Source organism: Lissotriton helveticus, chromosome 3_1 (genome assembly GCF_964261635.1).
Source record: "Lissotriton helveticus chromosome 3_1, aLisHel1.1, whole genome shotgun sequence".
Taxonomy (NCBI): Eukaryota; Metazoa; Chordata; class Amphibia; order Caudata; family Salamandridae; genus Lissotriton; species Lissotriton helveticus.
The window spans coordinates 25,598,003-25,612,619 of record NC_136061.1 but is presented as its reverse complement, the minus strand read 5'-3'; positions in this window follow the sequence as shown (position 1 = coordinate 25,612,619).

The following is a 14,617-nucleotide window of genomic DNA, read 5'->3' as shown; positions in this document are numbered from 1 at the left end:
GTAGCATTGTTTTTTGGTTCAGTGGGTGCTATGCGGTGGGGTTTAGAGTAAAGGCTTGTGTCAATGAGGAGATCGCTCCTTATGTTGTCAGTTTTTTGGTTAAAGAAAGCAGAGAAGTCTTCACAGGAAGGTGTATCGCCCATAGTGCTGAGTGATTGGGGTTGTTCCTTGGATTGTGTTCTGATTAGCTCAAACTGTTTTCTTGGACGGTCGAGCTGGAGGCTGAAGAAATCTGATTTTGAGCGTTTTATTTTCCTGAATTAGGCGTTTCTCTTTTTCTTCAGAGTTTTTAGGTGCAGTGCTGAGGGAGCTGATCTCCAGGTGTGCTCTGCCATTCGCATTGGCCGTCTATTTTTATTGAGACTCCCATCGTACCATGGTTTGGAGATCTTAGTGGAGACTCTTTTCAGTTGCATGGGTGCAGCCTCATTAATTATTGAGGTCATAGCGTTGAGATAGGGGTCAGTCAAGGATTGAACGTCCGTAGCGCCGGTAGGGGGCAGTAGGAGATTGCAGCTGTTAGGGGATAAAGAGTTTGGGTTGAGTTTCTTCAGGTCTCTTTTCCAAACTTTGGGCTTGGAGGATTGAACCGGGTTAAGTTTAACTTTTTCATTGATGAAGAATGTGACAATATGATGATCTGACCAGTCACAGGGTTGGATTGACTCAAGTTGAATAGAGTCTTCTTTGGAGATGATAAGGTCGAGGATAGAGCCTTTGTCATGGGTCGGACTGTTGCATATTTGGGTGAGGTCAAGAGCGTTGAGGAAGTTTTTGAGGCTATTTACCACTGTGTCACAGCGATCATTCCAATGGAGATTGTAGTCGCCAAGGAAAATTTGAGTGTTTTGCCGTCCTGAAATTGGTTGAGATTGTGTCCATGAGTTGTTGGGAGAAGGTGAGGTTGTCCCCCGGTGGGTGGTAGATGATGTGTAGTGAGCATACAGGTTTGCTTTCGCTGATGACATCAAGGCAGATGTATTCACAGGAGGTAAGAGAGGGGGCGGTGACTTTATTAACTGAAATGTTGCTCCTGTAAATACATGCGATTCCACCGCCTGTCTTGCTGGGCCTGTCAAGTCTAATGATGCAGTAGTTGGGGGGGACTAGGATATCCATGATAGGTGTAGAGGATTCAGTTAACCATGTTTCAAGGTCAAGGTCCAAAGTAATGATAAGATCAGCGACCTCCGAGGAGTGTCTTTGGGCCGATCTGCAGTTGAGAAGTGTGCATTTGAGTCTGGGGGTGCAGAGGGTGGAGGAGAGTTCTAGAGTGAGGGGGACTTTTGTGAGGTTATTGGGGACGGAGTCTCTGTTGTTTTGCGTGGGGTGCCTGAGGGGGTTAGAGAGAATCGTTGGGATGGACAGGTGTGTGGTGGCTAAGTGGTTTTGGGAAACCGGGATGTATGTGTGGAGGAGGGTGTGTATGTCGTGGTCCGACAGTGTATTGGTAGTGCGTCGGGAGCGGTTGGTGGTATTGCGAGAGGGGATAGAGGTCCAGTGTGGGGAGTGTTGTGTGGTAGGGTGCGTATGATGTGAGGGGGATATGTTGTTAGGTGGAGAAGTGGTGGTGGGTAGGGGATGTCTGGGGTGTGTGAGGAGTAACTGTTTGAGGGTGTGGAGTTCCTCTTTCACTTGGAGGAGGGTGGACATAATCATGTCCAGCATGGGGTTGGGTAAGGAGTTGGGGATGGGCATTGGGGGTGAGCAGGTGTAAAGGTTACTGGAGTAGGGGGGAGTGGAGTGGAGGTGTTAGTGAGGGGGTTGGAGGTGTTAGTGAGAGGGTTGGTGTTCGGGTGGGTAGGGGGGTTGGGGGAGGGGAGTGAAAGGATTCATGAGGGTGTTGGTGTTATTGGGCAGGGAATCAGTGATAGGAGGGGTAGGGCAATTGGGGGAGTTGTGGAGGCTTGGGGTTGCGGGGGTGAGGGTAGGATAGTGGGGACTGAGAGTGGGGGGGAGAGGTTGAGGGAGGAGTGAAGGCTAGGAGTGGCAGGAGTGCAAAGTGTGGGGGGGAGATGGGATGAGAGAAAGTCATGTGGCGTGGGGTGCAGTTAGGGGAGGTGGGGTGTTCTGAGAAGCTAATCGGAAGTGTGAGGGGCGGGTTATGTGGGGGTGGGGTGGAGGGGGTGGGGATGGGGTGGTTGATAGAGATGGGGGGATCAGAGTCTGGGGTTGAGGAGTGTGAAGAGTCTGTAGCCGGAGGGTGATAGAGTAGAGTACTGGGGGTAGGGAAGAGGTGCGTGTTAGTGTTAGGAGGTGCTGTGGAGTCAAGGACGTTGGGATTGGAGGCCGGATGGTGTGGGATCTGAGGGTTGGAGATGTATTCTTTGAAAGTGGGGAACAAGTTGTCAAATAGGTCAAGGTTTCTGTCTGTGGATTGAATTAAAATAGTACAGTTGTTGTAGATAGTGATGGTTGCTCTAGCTGGGTATAATTGGGATGGTGTGGTGGAAAGTGTTACGCCATGGGCAGTTTTCCTGGTGGTCGAGATGGTGAGTAGGGTGAGGAATGCTTTTCTCCATTGTGCTCTGCGTATAGTGTATAGGATGATATCGGTGCTCTTGGCTCCATTGTTAAGAGAGAAGTAGGTGTCTACAAAGGGGGTTTCAGGGTGGGATTTTAAGAAGTTGTGTTTAAAACGTTTTGCGTTTTTTTTGGAAAGCTCTGGGGGGGTAATTAATTTTATATGTGTGTTTGCCCGTGGGTTCCATGTTGGAAGTAGGGGAAGAGGTAGGTGAGGGGGGATGTGTGGGTAGGTGTAGGAAGAGAGCTATGGTGAGTGTGAGGAAGGTGTGGGTGGTAAAGTTAAGAAGTGGGTATGGAGGAGTAGGGATTTTGACTAGCCTAAGATGGCCGCTTCTTCAGGCATGGTAAAGTGATGAGGATTGACTAGTCCAAGATGGCCGCCAAGTTAGAGAGATAGAAAAGAGTATAGAAGTCCTTTGTTTGTTGTTATGTACTGAGATCAGGGATGTGTGTGCTTGTGTCTGTGCCCGTGTCTGCGCTTGTGTTTGTGCCTGTGTCTGCATCTGTGCCTGGGCCTATGTCTGTGCTTGTGTCTGTGCCAGTATCTGCGCCTGGGTTTGTACCTATGTGTCTGGGACTGTCATGGTATTCTGTACCTGACAGAAGAGGAAGCACATTTTTTAGTCTCTGTCTGTGCCTGTGGGTCTGCCCCTGTGTCTGCACCTTTGCCTGACATGAGATTCTGTACCAGACAGAAAAGGAATCTCTATGTTTACTTTGTGCCTCTGTGTCTGTGCCTGTGTCTATGCCTGTGTATGTGTTTCTGTGCCTGTGTCTGCGCCTGTGTGTCTGTGCCTGTGTCTGTGCATGTGCCTGTCATGGGATTCTGTACCGCACAGAAGAGGAAGGGCTCTGTTCAGTCTGTGTCTGTATGGCTGTGCCTGTGTCTGCGCCTGTGCCTGTCATGGGATTCTGTACCTGACAGAAGAGGAAGCACCATAGTTAGTCTGTCTGTGCCTGTGGGTCTGCCTCTGTGTCTGCATCTGTGCCTGTCATGGGATTCTGTTACTGTACCTGACAGGAGAAGAAGCTCTATGTTTAGTTTGTGCCTGTGTCTCTGTGCCTGTGTCTATGTGTCTGTGCCTATGTCTGCGCATGTGCCTGTCATGGGATTCTGTACCGGACAGAAGTGGAAGGGCTGTGTTTAGTCTGTGTCTTTGCCTGTGTCTGTGTCTGTGTGTCTGCACCTGTACCTGTCATCTGTCCCGGACAGAAGAGGAAGGGCTGTGTTTAGTCTGTGTCAGTGCCTGTGTCTGCGCCTGAGCCTTTGCCTGTCATGGGATTCTGGACCTGACAGAAGAGGAAGCTCTATGTTTAGTTTGTGCCTTGGTGTCTGTGCCTGTGTCTATGCCTGTGTATGTGTGTCTGTGTCTGCGCCTGTGTGTCTGTGTCTGCTCCTGTGTCTGTGTGTCTGTGCCCCTGTCTGCGCATGTGCCTGTCATGGGATTCTGTACCTGACAGAAGAGGAAGTACCATGTTTAGTGTGTGTCTGTGTCAGTGCCTGTGGGTCTGTGCATCTGTGCCTGTGTCAGTGCCTGTGTCTGTGCCTGTGTCTGTGACTGTGTGTCTGTGCCTGTGTCAGTGCCTGTGTCTGTGCCTGTGTCAGTGCCTGTGTCTGTGTGTCTGTGCCTGTGTGTCTGTGCCTGTGTGTCTGTGCCTGTGTGTCTGTGCCCCTGTCTGCGCATGTGCCTGTCATGGGATTCTGTACCGGACAGAAGAGGAAGGGTTATGTTTAGTCTGTGTCTTTGCCTCTGTCTGTGTGTCTGCGCCTGTGCCGGCCATGGGGTTCTGTACCTGACAGAAGAGGAAGTACCATGTTTAGTATGTGTCTGCGTCAGTGCCTGTGGGTCTGTGCCTGTGTCAGTGCCTGTGTCTGTGCCTGTGTCTGTGTGTCTGTGCCTGTGTGTCTGTGCCTGTGTGTCAGTGCCTGTGTCTGTGCCTGTGTCTGTGTGTCTGTGCCTGTGTGTCTGTGCCTGTGTGTCTGTGCCTGTGTCTGTGTGTCTGTGCCTGTGTGTCTGTGCCTGTGTATGTGCCTGTGTCAGTGCCTGTGTCTGTGCCTGTGTCTGTGCCTGTGTCTGCGCCTGTGTGACTGTGTCTGCTCCTGTGTCTGTGTGTCTGTGCCCCTGTCTGCGCATGTGCCTGTCATGGGATTCTGTACCTGACAGAAGAGAAAGTACCATGTTTAGTGTGTGTCTGTGTCAGTGCCTGTGGGTCTGTGAATCTGTGCCTGTGTCAGTGCCTGTGTCTGTGCCTGTGTCTGTGTCTGTGTGTCTGTGCCTGTGTGTCTGTGCCTGTGTCAGTGCCTGTGTCAGTGCCTGTGTCTGTGCATGTGTCTGTGCATGTGTGTCTGTGCCTGTGTGTCTGTGCCCTTGTCTGCGCATGTGCCTGTCATGGGATTCTGTACCGGACAGAAGAGGAAGGATTATGTTTAGTCTGTGTCTTTGCCTCTGTCTGTGTGTCTGCGCCTGTGCCGGTCATGGGATTCTGTACCTGACAGAAGAGGAAGTACCATGTTTAGTGTGTGTCTGCGTCAGTGCCTCTAGGTCTGTGCGTCTGTGTCAGTGTCTGTGTCTGTGTCTGTGCCTGTGTGTCTGTGCCTGTGTCTGCGCCTGTGTGTCTGTGTCTGCTCATGTGTCTGTGTGTCTGTGCCCCTGTCTGTGCATGTGCCTGTCATGGGATTCTGTACCTGACAAAAGAGGAAGTACCATGTTTAGTATGTGTCTGCGTCAGTGCCTCTAGGTCTGTGCGTCTGTGTCAGTGTTTGTGTCTGTGCCTGTGTGTTTGTGTCTGTGCCTGTGTGTCTGTGCCTGTGTCTGCGCATGTGCCTGTCAAGGGATTCTGTACCGGACAGAAGAGGAAGGGCTCTGTTCAGTCTGTGTCTGTATGTCTGTGCCTGTGTCTACGCATGTGCCTGTCATGGGATTCTGTACCGGACAGAAGAGGAAGGGCTCTGTTCAGTCTGTGCCTGTGGGTCTGCCCCTGTGTCTGCAACTGTGCCTGTCATGGGATTCTGTACCTGACAGAAGAGGAAGCTCTATGTTTACTTTGTGCCTCTGTGTCTGTGTCTATGCCTCTATATGTGTTTCTGTGCCTGTGTCTGCGCCTGTGTGTCTGTGACTGCGCCTGTGTGTCTGTGCCCCTGTCTGCGCATGTGCCTGTCATGGGATTCTGTACCGGACAGAAGAGGAAGCGCCATGGTACGGATGTCTTACCTCTAGGGTGCAGAAGCTTGCACCTTTGCTAGGTCCTTACAGTCTGCTAAAGTCGGGCATTACATTACGAAACAATTATTAAATGTTTTACCATCAACGAGTATTTTTCCTACGCTTGTCTATTATGCAGCAGCAAATGGCTCTTTCAGCCGAAATACCAACATAGACAATTATCAAACACAATATTTACATAGACCATGTTAACCAAAGAGCATTTGGAGACAGAAATTCAGTGTCAGGCCCCCGGTGAACAGCGCTGGGCTGCTGTGCACTCGAAAGAGCTCTACTATTCGGACACATGCTAATTAAAGGGGCAAGCATTTATTTCCAACAAACTTATTAACTAAAGTAAAAGAAAAGAACTAAAGGTGTCCTGTACCACTTCACTTTAGGAACACATTTTTTAAAGACATCTTGCTACAAACGTGCTCTATAAAAAATCGTTCATTCCTTAAACATGAAGAATCATTTCACCTTAATATATCCGTGCATGTGGGGCGCCTGCCAACGAATCCTGACTAGGCGGGGATCGAGCAGTGTTCGGGCCCAGCAATGTTGCAACAGACGGTTACAAAGTTGTCTCCCTTTGGGAATCGGCCCCCTTTTTGTGGTTTGGATCAGTGGAACCGGGTTTGCTGACACGGGTGCAGTCCTGGTGTGGGTGAAGGATGGCGACTAAACCTGTAAGTGATAGGCCACAATCTCGGTCTACTAAAGGATCCCGATATGTCCAGGCCAATAACCTGGACCGGTACACCGGTACACGCAGCCCTTCGAGAAAGGTGCAGGACCCGGAAAAAGATTCAGCTGACGCTCTGCCTGAGCCTACCTTGCTGGATGTGATGGCGGCCATAGAGGGGGTGAAAACATCTTTAGGGCAGAATATGGAATCGCTTGATCAAAAACTGGATGCGGTGACCATTGAGGTCAACCTTCTCCGTGCCGATCTTACTAAGACCAGTGAAAAGGTCAAGTCTCTGGACATTAAAACAGCCAGCTTGATAGACGATGTGGCGTCGCTACAGCAGGAGGTGCGGGACCTTCAGCGGGCTGGGGACCTTACGAGCCGGAAACTGGACGATTATGAAGGGAGGGCCCGCAGATGCAACGTCCGAATTGTTGGTATACCGGAGAAGGCAGAGGGCCCAGTGCCGGATTAGTTTGTGGAGGACCTGGTTCTCAAACATCTTCAGCCCAAAGGTTTGAGTAATTTCTTTACTATCGAACGGGCACACACCCGGGCGGGAGGCCAAGGCCTGGAGCTCCCCCCGACCGATGATTGCGAAGGTGCTCAATTTCAGAGATTGAGACGCTATCCTGCAAGCCTCCAAGTCAGGAGGCCCTCTGAGATTTGAGAATACTAGTCTTTCCTTTTTCCCGGATTTTACGCAAGCGGTCCAGAAGCAGCATCAGGGAATCCTGTTGATTAAGAAAAAGCTAAGAGACAGGGGCCTGAAATACGCCATGTTGTTTCCGGCCCGGCTGAGGATTGAGGCCAACGGTAAAACTTGTTTTTTTTACAATCCGGACATCGCCTCAGACTGGTTAGAGACTCAGCCCCAACCAGGGGCTGGAGGCCTGAAAATGAGGAGGGGGGAGATCAGAACCAGGAGTAGTAAGAGCCGACTGGGGTCCGTGGGCGGGATGGCGCAGAGTCCTTTTGGGCAATGATCCGAATTAGGCGCAGAAATAGATGCTACCGGGGCTGGGTAGGACTCTATCGGAGCTGCCTTCCTCCTTATTTCTACCTTTAGATAGTCGGTTAGTTATATTATGGGGCGACAGGCGCACTGCGAGTTGGGGATAGGCGGAAGCCGAGTGCAGAGGTGCAGGGTGGGGGGAGAGGAGTTGAGTGTGTGTGGAGTTTTTGATTTTGTTATTGTGTGTTGTTGTTTTTCTTTTTCTTTTTTGGTTTTAGTTTTTGATGGCATCAGTACAATATGTTTGAATAGCATGCAACGGACAGAGGAATTTCGCTCCTTTTATATGTATGATGATGGGGGTAGGGAATTGAAGGTTTTGAGTTGGAATGTAAATGGGTTGGGGGATAAAATTAAGCGTACTGTGGTTCTTCAATGTCTTAAACGTCAAGCACCGGATGTGGTTTTGCTTCAGGAAACACACTTAGTGGGTAATTCTTGTAAGGCCATGCATAGAATGGGGTACAAGTTGTTGGCTCATGCGGGATTCACGTCTGGGTCCAGGGGGGTGGGTATCCTGATTCGAAAGGCGCTCCCATTGGTGATTGACTCCACGTTAGAGGACGACAGGGGTAGACATGTTGGGGTAGTGGGTCGATGGGAAGGGCATGTTATTGCCCTCTTGTCGGCGTATGTCCCCCCGGGTATGCAAACCACTACTTTCGTAGTTTTGGGAAAGCTCCTGTTGGACCTCCCGATAGGACTACTTATCTTGGGGGGAGACTTGAACGCAGTGGTTTCTGGAGACATGGATAGACATCCCCAGTGAGATATGTGGTGTGCCCAGCGATGGCTGCCCATTTCCTTGATGCAATGGGTTTAGTGGATAGCTGGAGGTTACTTCACCCAGACCAGAGACAATATACTTTCCACTCAGGCGCCAACGGCAGTCTCTCCCACTTAGATTATTGTCTGGTGCCTGCGGCCCATGCCTCGTACGTAACTGAAGCGGTTCATCTGGCCCGGGGTATCTCTGACCACTCCCCACTCTGGTTCCGGTTTCGTGTCACTTTGGGTTCGGCGGGTAGAGTGGCCCCTATCAACCCCTGGTATATGCATAATCCCAAACTTCGTAAGGACCTTATTAATGCGATAGATCATTATTTTCTGAAGAATAGGGGGTCGTGTCCTCCTCTGTGTCTATCTGGGAAGCCTTTAAAACGGTCAATAGGGGTCAGGCTCTTAAATTGATAGCTGGTACGAAAAAGGAAAGGAATAAGGATATTGTTGAAGCGGAGACCGAGATAGGTCATTTGGAAGGTCAACTGGAGCGGGAGGTAACTCGGGCTAAATTGCATATTCTGAACCTTAAGCAGCATGATTATAAATCTCTGCTCGCTGACAATGCCAGGGCTCTTGGCAGGGAGCAGCAAGGTAGGCTTTACCATCTAGGGGATAAAGCAGGGAAACCTCTTGTATGGTTGGATAGAAAGGACAGGGCGGGGCGTGTTGTTCCAGAAATTGTTACAGCTGAGGGAGAGGTGCTCACTGATCCCCAGAGTATTATCGATAGCTTTGCGACATATTTTCAGACTGTTTATACCTCAGTCTCGGAACGGCCAGAAGAGGATTCTCATTTGCTGCTTCGCGACATACAGCTCCCGTCTTTGTCCAATGAAGACCGTGGCTTTATGGATAGTGCCCTGACAACTGACGAGATAGCTTAGGCTATTCGCTCCTTGAACTCGGGTAAGGCACTAGGACCCAATGGGCTCCCAATTGAATTGTATAAGCTCAGGGCAGATAAGCTGGCTCCTCATCTTAAAGATATGTTTGTTGAGGCTCGGGAGAGGGGGGTACTGCCGTACGATCAGAGAATTGCGTCGGTGGTGGTAATACGTAAGGAGGGTAAACCGAAGACGAATTGTGACTCCTATAGGTCTATCTCCTTATTGAACGCGGAACCCAAGATACTTGCCAAGCTTTTTTCTAATAGACTGGTTAAAGTGATCAGCGAACTGATACATCCAGATCAATCGGGCTTTATTCCTCACAGAAACACGGCTCTGAATCTGCGTAGGTTGCATGGGGTGCTGGCCAGGGCTCACACCCTGCAGGAACCGGCCATAATCGCTTCACTTGATACAACAATGGCGTTTGATTCCGTAGAATGACCCTATTTTTGGGCAGTCCTAGCTAAATTTGGATTTGGCACCAAATTTATTCGCTGGGTGCGTTTATTGTACACTGAGCCGCTCGCCCAGATAGTGGTTAATAATCGTGTCTCTGTGTCCTTTCTTCTTGGTCGGGGCACTCGGCAGGGTTGGCCCCTTTCTCCCCTTCTTTCCTCGCTGGCCCTGGAAACCCTGGTGGCTTTGATTCGTTAGGAGCCCTCTATTAGAGGCATTCGGTGGTCCCCTGATTGGGAGGACCGGATTTCCTTATACGCGGATGATATTTTACTTTATCTGATCTCCCCTAGGAAGTCCCTCATAGTTGTGTGCGACATTTTGGCCTCCTTCGGTAGAAACTCCGGGCTCTTCATCAACTGGGGGAAATCTCTTTTGTTTGTTCTTAAGGGGGAGACACCGGTCCCTCCGCGAAATTGTCCTATTCAAATTAACACGGGCGGGTTCAAGTATCTAGGGATTTTTATTTCTTTGGACCCGGCGATCCGGAATGCCAAGAACCTTCTTCCCCCTTTGCAGAGGCTTAGGAGCAACACTGCAAATTGGAGGAAACTTCCCCTATCGTTGTTGGATCGAGCAGGTCTTTTTAAAATGATGTCTCTTCCTCGTTTCCTTTATGCTCTTCAGAATACCTTGGATGTAGTGCCGGCTGGTTATTTTCGTGAGGTGGAAGGGTTGCAGCGTAGTTTATTGTGGGAGGACAGACCCCGTATTGCTTTAGCTAAACTGACGCTTCCGTGGTATGATGGAGGTGTTGCCCTCCCGGACATCAAACAATGTTACTGGGCTTCCCAACTGGCTGCAATCAACCAGGGAACATATGGGTCAGTGACTGATCCCGGATATGCGATGGACAGGTGGCTCCTCCCTGGAGGTAGTTACAATAGGGCACTGTATTCTAAGTCAACGAAGCTGAACTTGACAGGGCCAACTAAACACGCAGTGCGGATTGCCAGGAGTTCTTTGGGATGGAGGGACTGGCTAACGCTAGCTACCCCTCTGTTTGACTCGGAACGTCTAGGGAAGCTTTGGAACACGAAAGGATTTGATAAGTGGGATCTGATAGGGATTTCGACTATTAAGGATATCTGGGGCAAGGGGAAGATCAAGTCATTCGAAGAACTGCGGGTCGAGTTCGAGCTGCTGGGAACTGAGTACTTTCGCTATGCACAAATCCGCCATGCGTTGCAAGCAGCCCTGCCTGAGGATGGGGATCTCCCTGAGGCCTCACCTCTCGAGGATAGAATTTTGGACGGTCATCTCCCCGAAAAAAACATTTCCCTGATCTATAAGAAGTTGATTAATCATAGGGCGGACCTACTTAGGGAGCTGAGGGATAAATGGGCGCGAGATGGCATAGAATTGGATGATGAGGATTGGATTGGCAATTGGCTGTGTCCTCTCCAAAAGTGGTCGCGATCCCAGCGCGATTGCGGCTTGTTCAGTTTAAAATATTACACAGAGTTTATGTCACAGGCCCCTGCCTTGTCCGGATGGGGTTATCGGATGTAGGGTTGTGTAGACGAAAATGTGGTCTTCTGGGTACATTCCTCCATATATTTTGGGAGTATCGATATGTCACCGAATATTGGGGTAAGATCCCTGATACTATGCGGGTGGTTTTGGGGATTGCCCTGTTACCAGAGGCGAGGAGATGTCTCCTTAATATATGGGAACCTACTCATCTCAACTTGGCACAAACACAATGGACCACACTAGGTTTTATGATCGCAAAAAGGAACATTGCTCAGCAATGGGGATCGGAGAGGCCTCCTACCCTCGAGAGTTGGAGAAATGATATGGATTGGTGTATGTTTCGGGAGAAGTCTGTGTATATAGCGAGAGGCCGACCTCGGAAGTGGACATCAGTTTGTGGACTTTGGAATAAATATAGGGGAGAGATATGTGTACCACCCAGAGATTCTATGTTTGATGTGCCCCCATCCCCGTAAATTCTTTGACTAGTATGTACCTTGATCCCCCCCCTTCCTCTCGGAGATGTTGTATGTTATTATGATGCGATTCTTCTGTACTGTCTTCTTTTTTCTTATGCCTTATTTTCAATAAACAGAATTATAAAAAGAAATATATATCCGTGCACAGAGAAGTATTTTTAAAGTGATAGTTTACAAACATGAATCTAGAAACATCCATGCTTCCTCCACCCTGGCAAGAATGCAAACAGTGATCCAAGAGGTAGTTCAGTTGGTATGTTCGCCCTCTAAGTGGCCTGGTTGCTTAGGGTGACCAACCGTCCGTAAATTTCACGGACAGTCCGTAATTTCGGCCGTCTGTCCGTTGTCCGTGAAGGATTCTTTAACGGACGCCATTTGTCCGTAATTTTAACCGGGCACCGGTCGCATTTCCCTAACGCCGGCACAGCTTCCACCCACTTCGCTTCTTTACTTGACATGACGCATTCAGGGCTGTTTGCATCTGAATAGATGCCCCTGCTCTTGAAGCTGCAGCCCCCACCCCTCACCCTCCAGCCCTTGATGAGCTGTTAAGAGGTGCTTGAAGGTGACTGAGAGGTGGGGGTGGGGGGAGCTGCAGCTTCAGGAGCAGGGGCATCTGTTCAGATGCAAACATCCCTGAATGCGTCTTTTATCTGCAATTGGTGTGAGACATTCCCTTTCTGCCCAGGGCCCCAAACATCCTACAACTGGTCTGGATTACACCGAGGCAGCACGTGGCTCTCTTCACAGCACGGAGCTTAATTACTGTCACTAAATTATAAACCTCAATTCTTCAAACATGCAGTCTTTAATGTAATAAAATAAAGAAATTGGCACAATCGCACCCACACTGATTGACAAAGTAAGGAGGACAATCAGTTAATTAAGTTCTCTCAGAGTATCTCCTTTAAGTATTGTACATCAGTGTGGGGGGAGGGGGGCAAAAGTAACAGTTTGGAAAGAGAGACTGACTTCTAATTGTCTTGTCCAGGAGGGGGTGAGGAGCCCTCCCCCACCCTGGAAGAGACCAGGATGATACTAGAATACCGCATGCCCACCCCTGTGCCCACCCTGGTGGATCCTGGTCCCCCTCCTGCCCCCCCTCCCCAGTGATGGCTCCTGTCCCTCCCTCTCGACCTGTGGTGGATCCAGTCTCTGCCCTGGGTGGCTTCTGTCCCAGTCCAGGAATGGCTCCTGCAGCTCAAAAAGGCTCAGCTCAAAATTAATATGAAAAGGTGGGCGAGTGAGTAAGTGAAGGGATGGGTGGATGAATTAGTGCAAGGGTGAATGAATGAATGAAAGATTGAATAGATGGATAATGAGAGAGGATGGATGGATTGATGAGTGAGTGGAAGGATGGAAGACAGAAAAGGTAAATGGCTGTATGTATGGGTGGAAGGGTAGCTGGATGGGTAAAAGGGTGGATGGATGAGTGAAAGGATGGATGAGTACAAATGTGGATGAGTGACTGGGTGGATGGATGAGTGAAAGGATGGATGAGTAAAACGGTGGATGAGTGAGTGGATGAATGAGTGAAATGATGGATGGATTGATGAATTGATAAGTGCAAGACTGAATGGATGGACAGATGAGTGAAAGGGTGGATGTAAGGATGGATGAGTGAAAGGGAGTGTAGATGGACTAAAGGATGAATAGATGAGTGAAGGAGTGAAAGGATAAATGGATGAAAGAAAGGATGGATGAGTGATAAGGTCAATGGATGGATTCATGAGTGACTGGGTAGATGGATGGGTGGGTGGATGGATGGAAGGAAGGATTGCTAAGTGAAAGGGTCGATGGAGAGAGAAAGGGAGGATGATGGATGACTGAAAGGGTGGATGGGTGGAAGAATGAGTGACTGGGTGGATGGATGAGTGTACAGATGGATAGGGTAAGAGGGTGGATGGATGGATAATGGATGGATGAGTGAAAGGATGGATGAAGGGATGGGTGAGTGAAATGAAAGATGGAAGGATACATGACGGATAGGTTTGCAAATGGTTGAATATGTTTGGATATGGCTGGGCTTACTTATATACCATTGCGCGACCTCTGATGTGTCTGTAAAACGTATCCAATTGTCCTAAAATTTTGTCCTGAATTTTGACCTCCTGTCCTGAATTTTTGTCCTGAATTTTGACACTCACTGTCCTGAATTTGCACCAATGCCAGTTGGTCACCCTATGGTTGCTGTGACACCTGCACAACGCCTGCCTCCTGCCAGCATCAGTGCGGCCCATAAGGATACTTCATCCTCATGAGGCAGAGCTCCATGGGGGGTGCTGACAAACCACTCACTCACAGAAACCGGTCATCTATAAATAAATCTCGGTGTTCACTTATCTTCAGGAATCTTGCTGGTGATTCTGGACATCCAATCAGAATGTAGCTATTAACGCCCATCCATGCTGCTCAAACAGACTCCAACGTGCTACAAAGAGGCAGAGAACAACGCCCGCAATGTAACAGAGCACACAATTGGAGGACTGAGAGGACGCCCCCAACACCTGCATCCCTGGGGGCGGGGTCTTCGATGATGCACCTGATGAAGTTTAAAAAAAAAAAAAAAAGTTGCACGTGATGCAATATGGCAATAAGCCTCAGAGGGCCCAGGGCCAAAGATTTTGATGACGCGGATGGACACAACCCCCCTGTGACGGTGCATCTGACCACATGGAGCGGACCCAACCTGAGCATGATGGACCGAGCAGTGAGCAGAGAACGAACAGTTACTTTAGAAAACAAGCATTTGCAATGCAATAGGTCTCGCATTTTAGAAGATTTGACCTATTGGTATTGTACATGACAATGCCTTTTATTTTTGCACTTGTTTTTTAAAGACATAAATAAATGGCATTTTCAATTTACAATGCCAACAGTTCAACATCTAGGAATTGCGATACCTATTTCTATGAAACAACAGATTTGAAGGGAGGGGCTGGAAGCAAGCAGGTGGACAACGAAGGATGGGAGGAAGGGGCAAGCAAAAAAACAAGGGAGGGAGGGGCTGGGGGGAGCAGACTGACAGCAGAAGGTGGGTGGAAGCAGGAGGAGGGAGAAGTACACAAGGGCGATAGATGAAAAGCAGGCCTTTT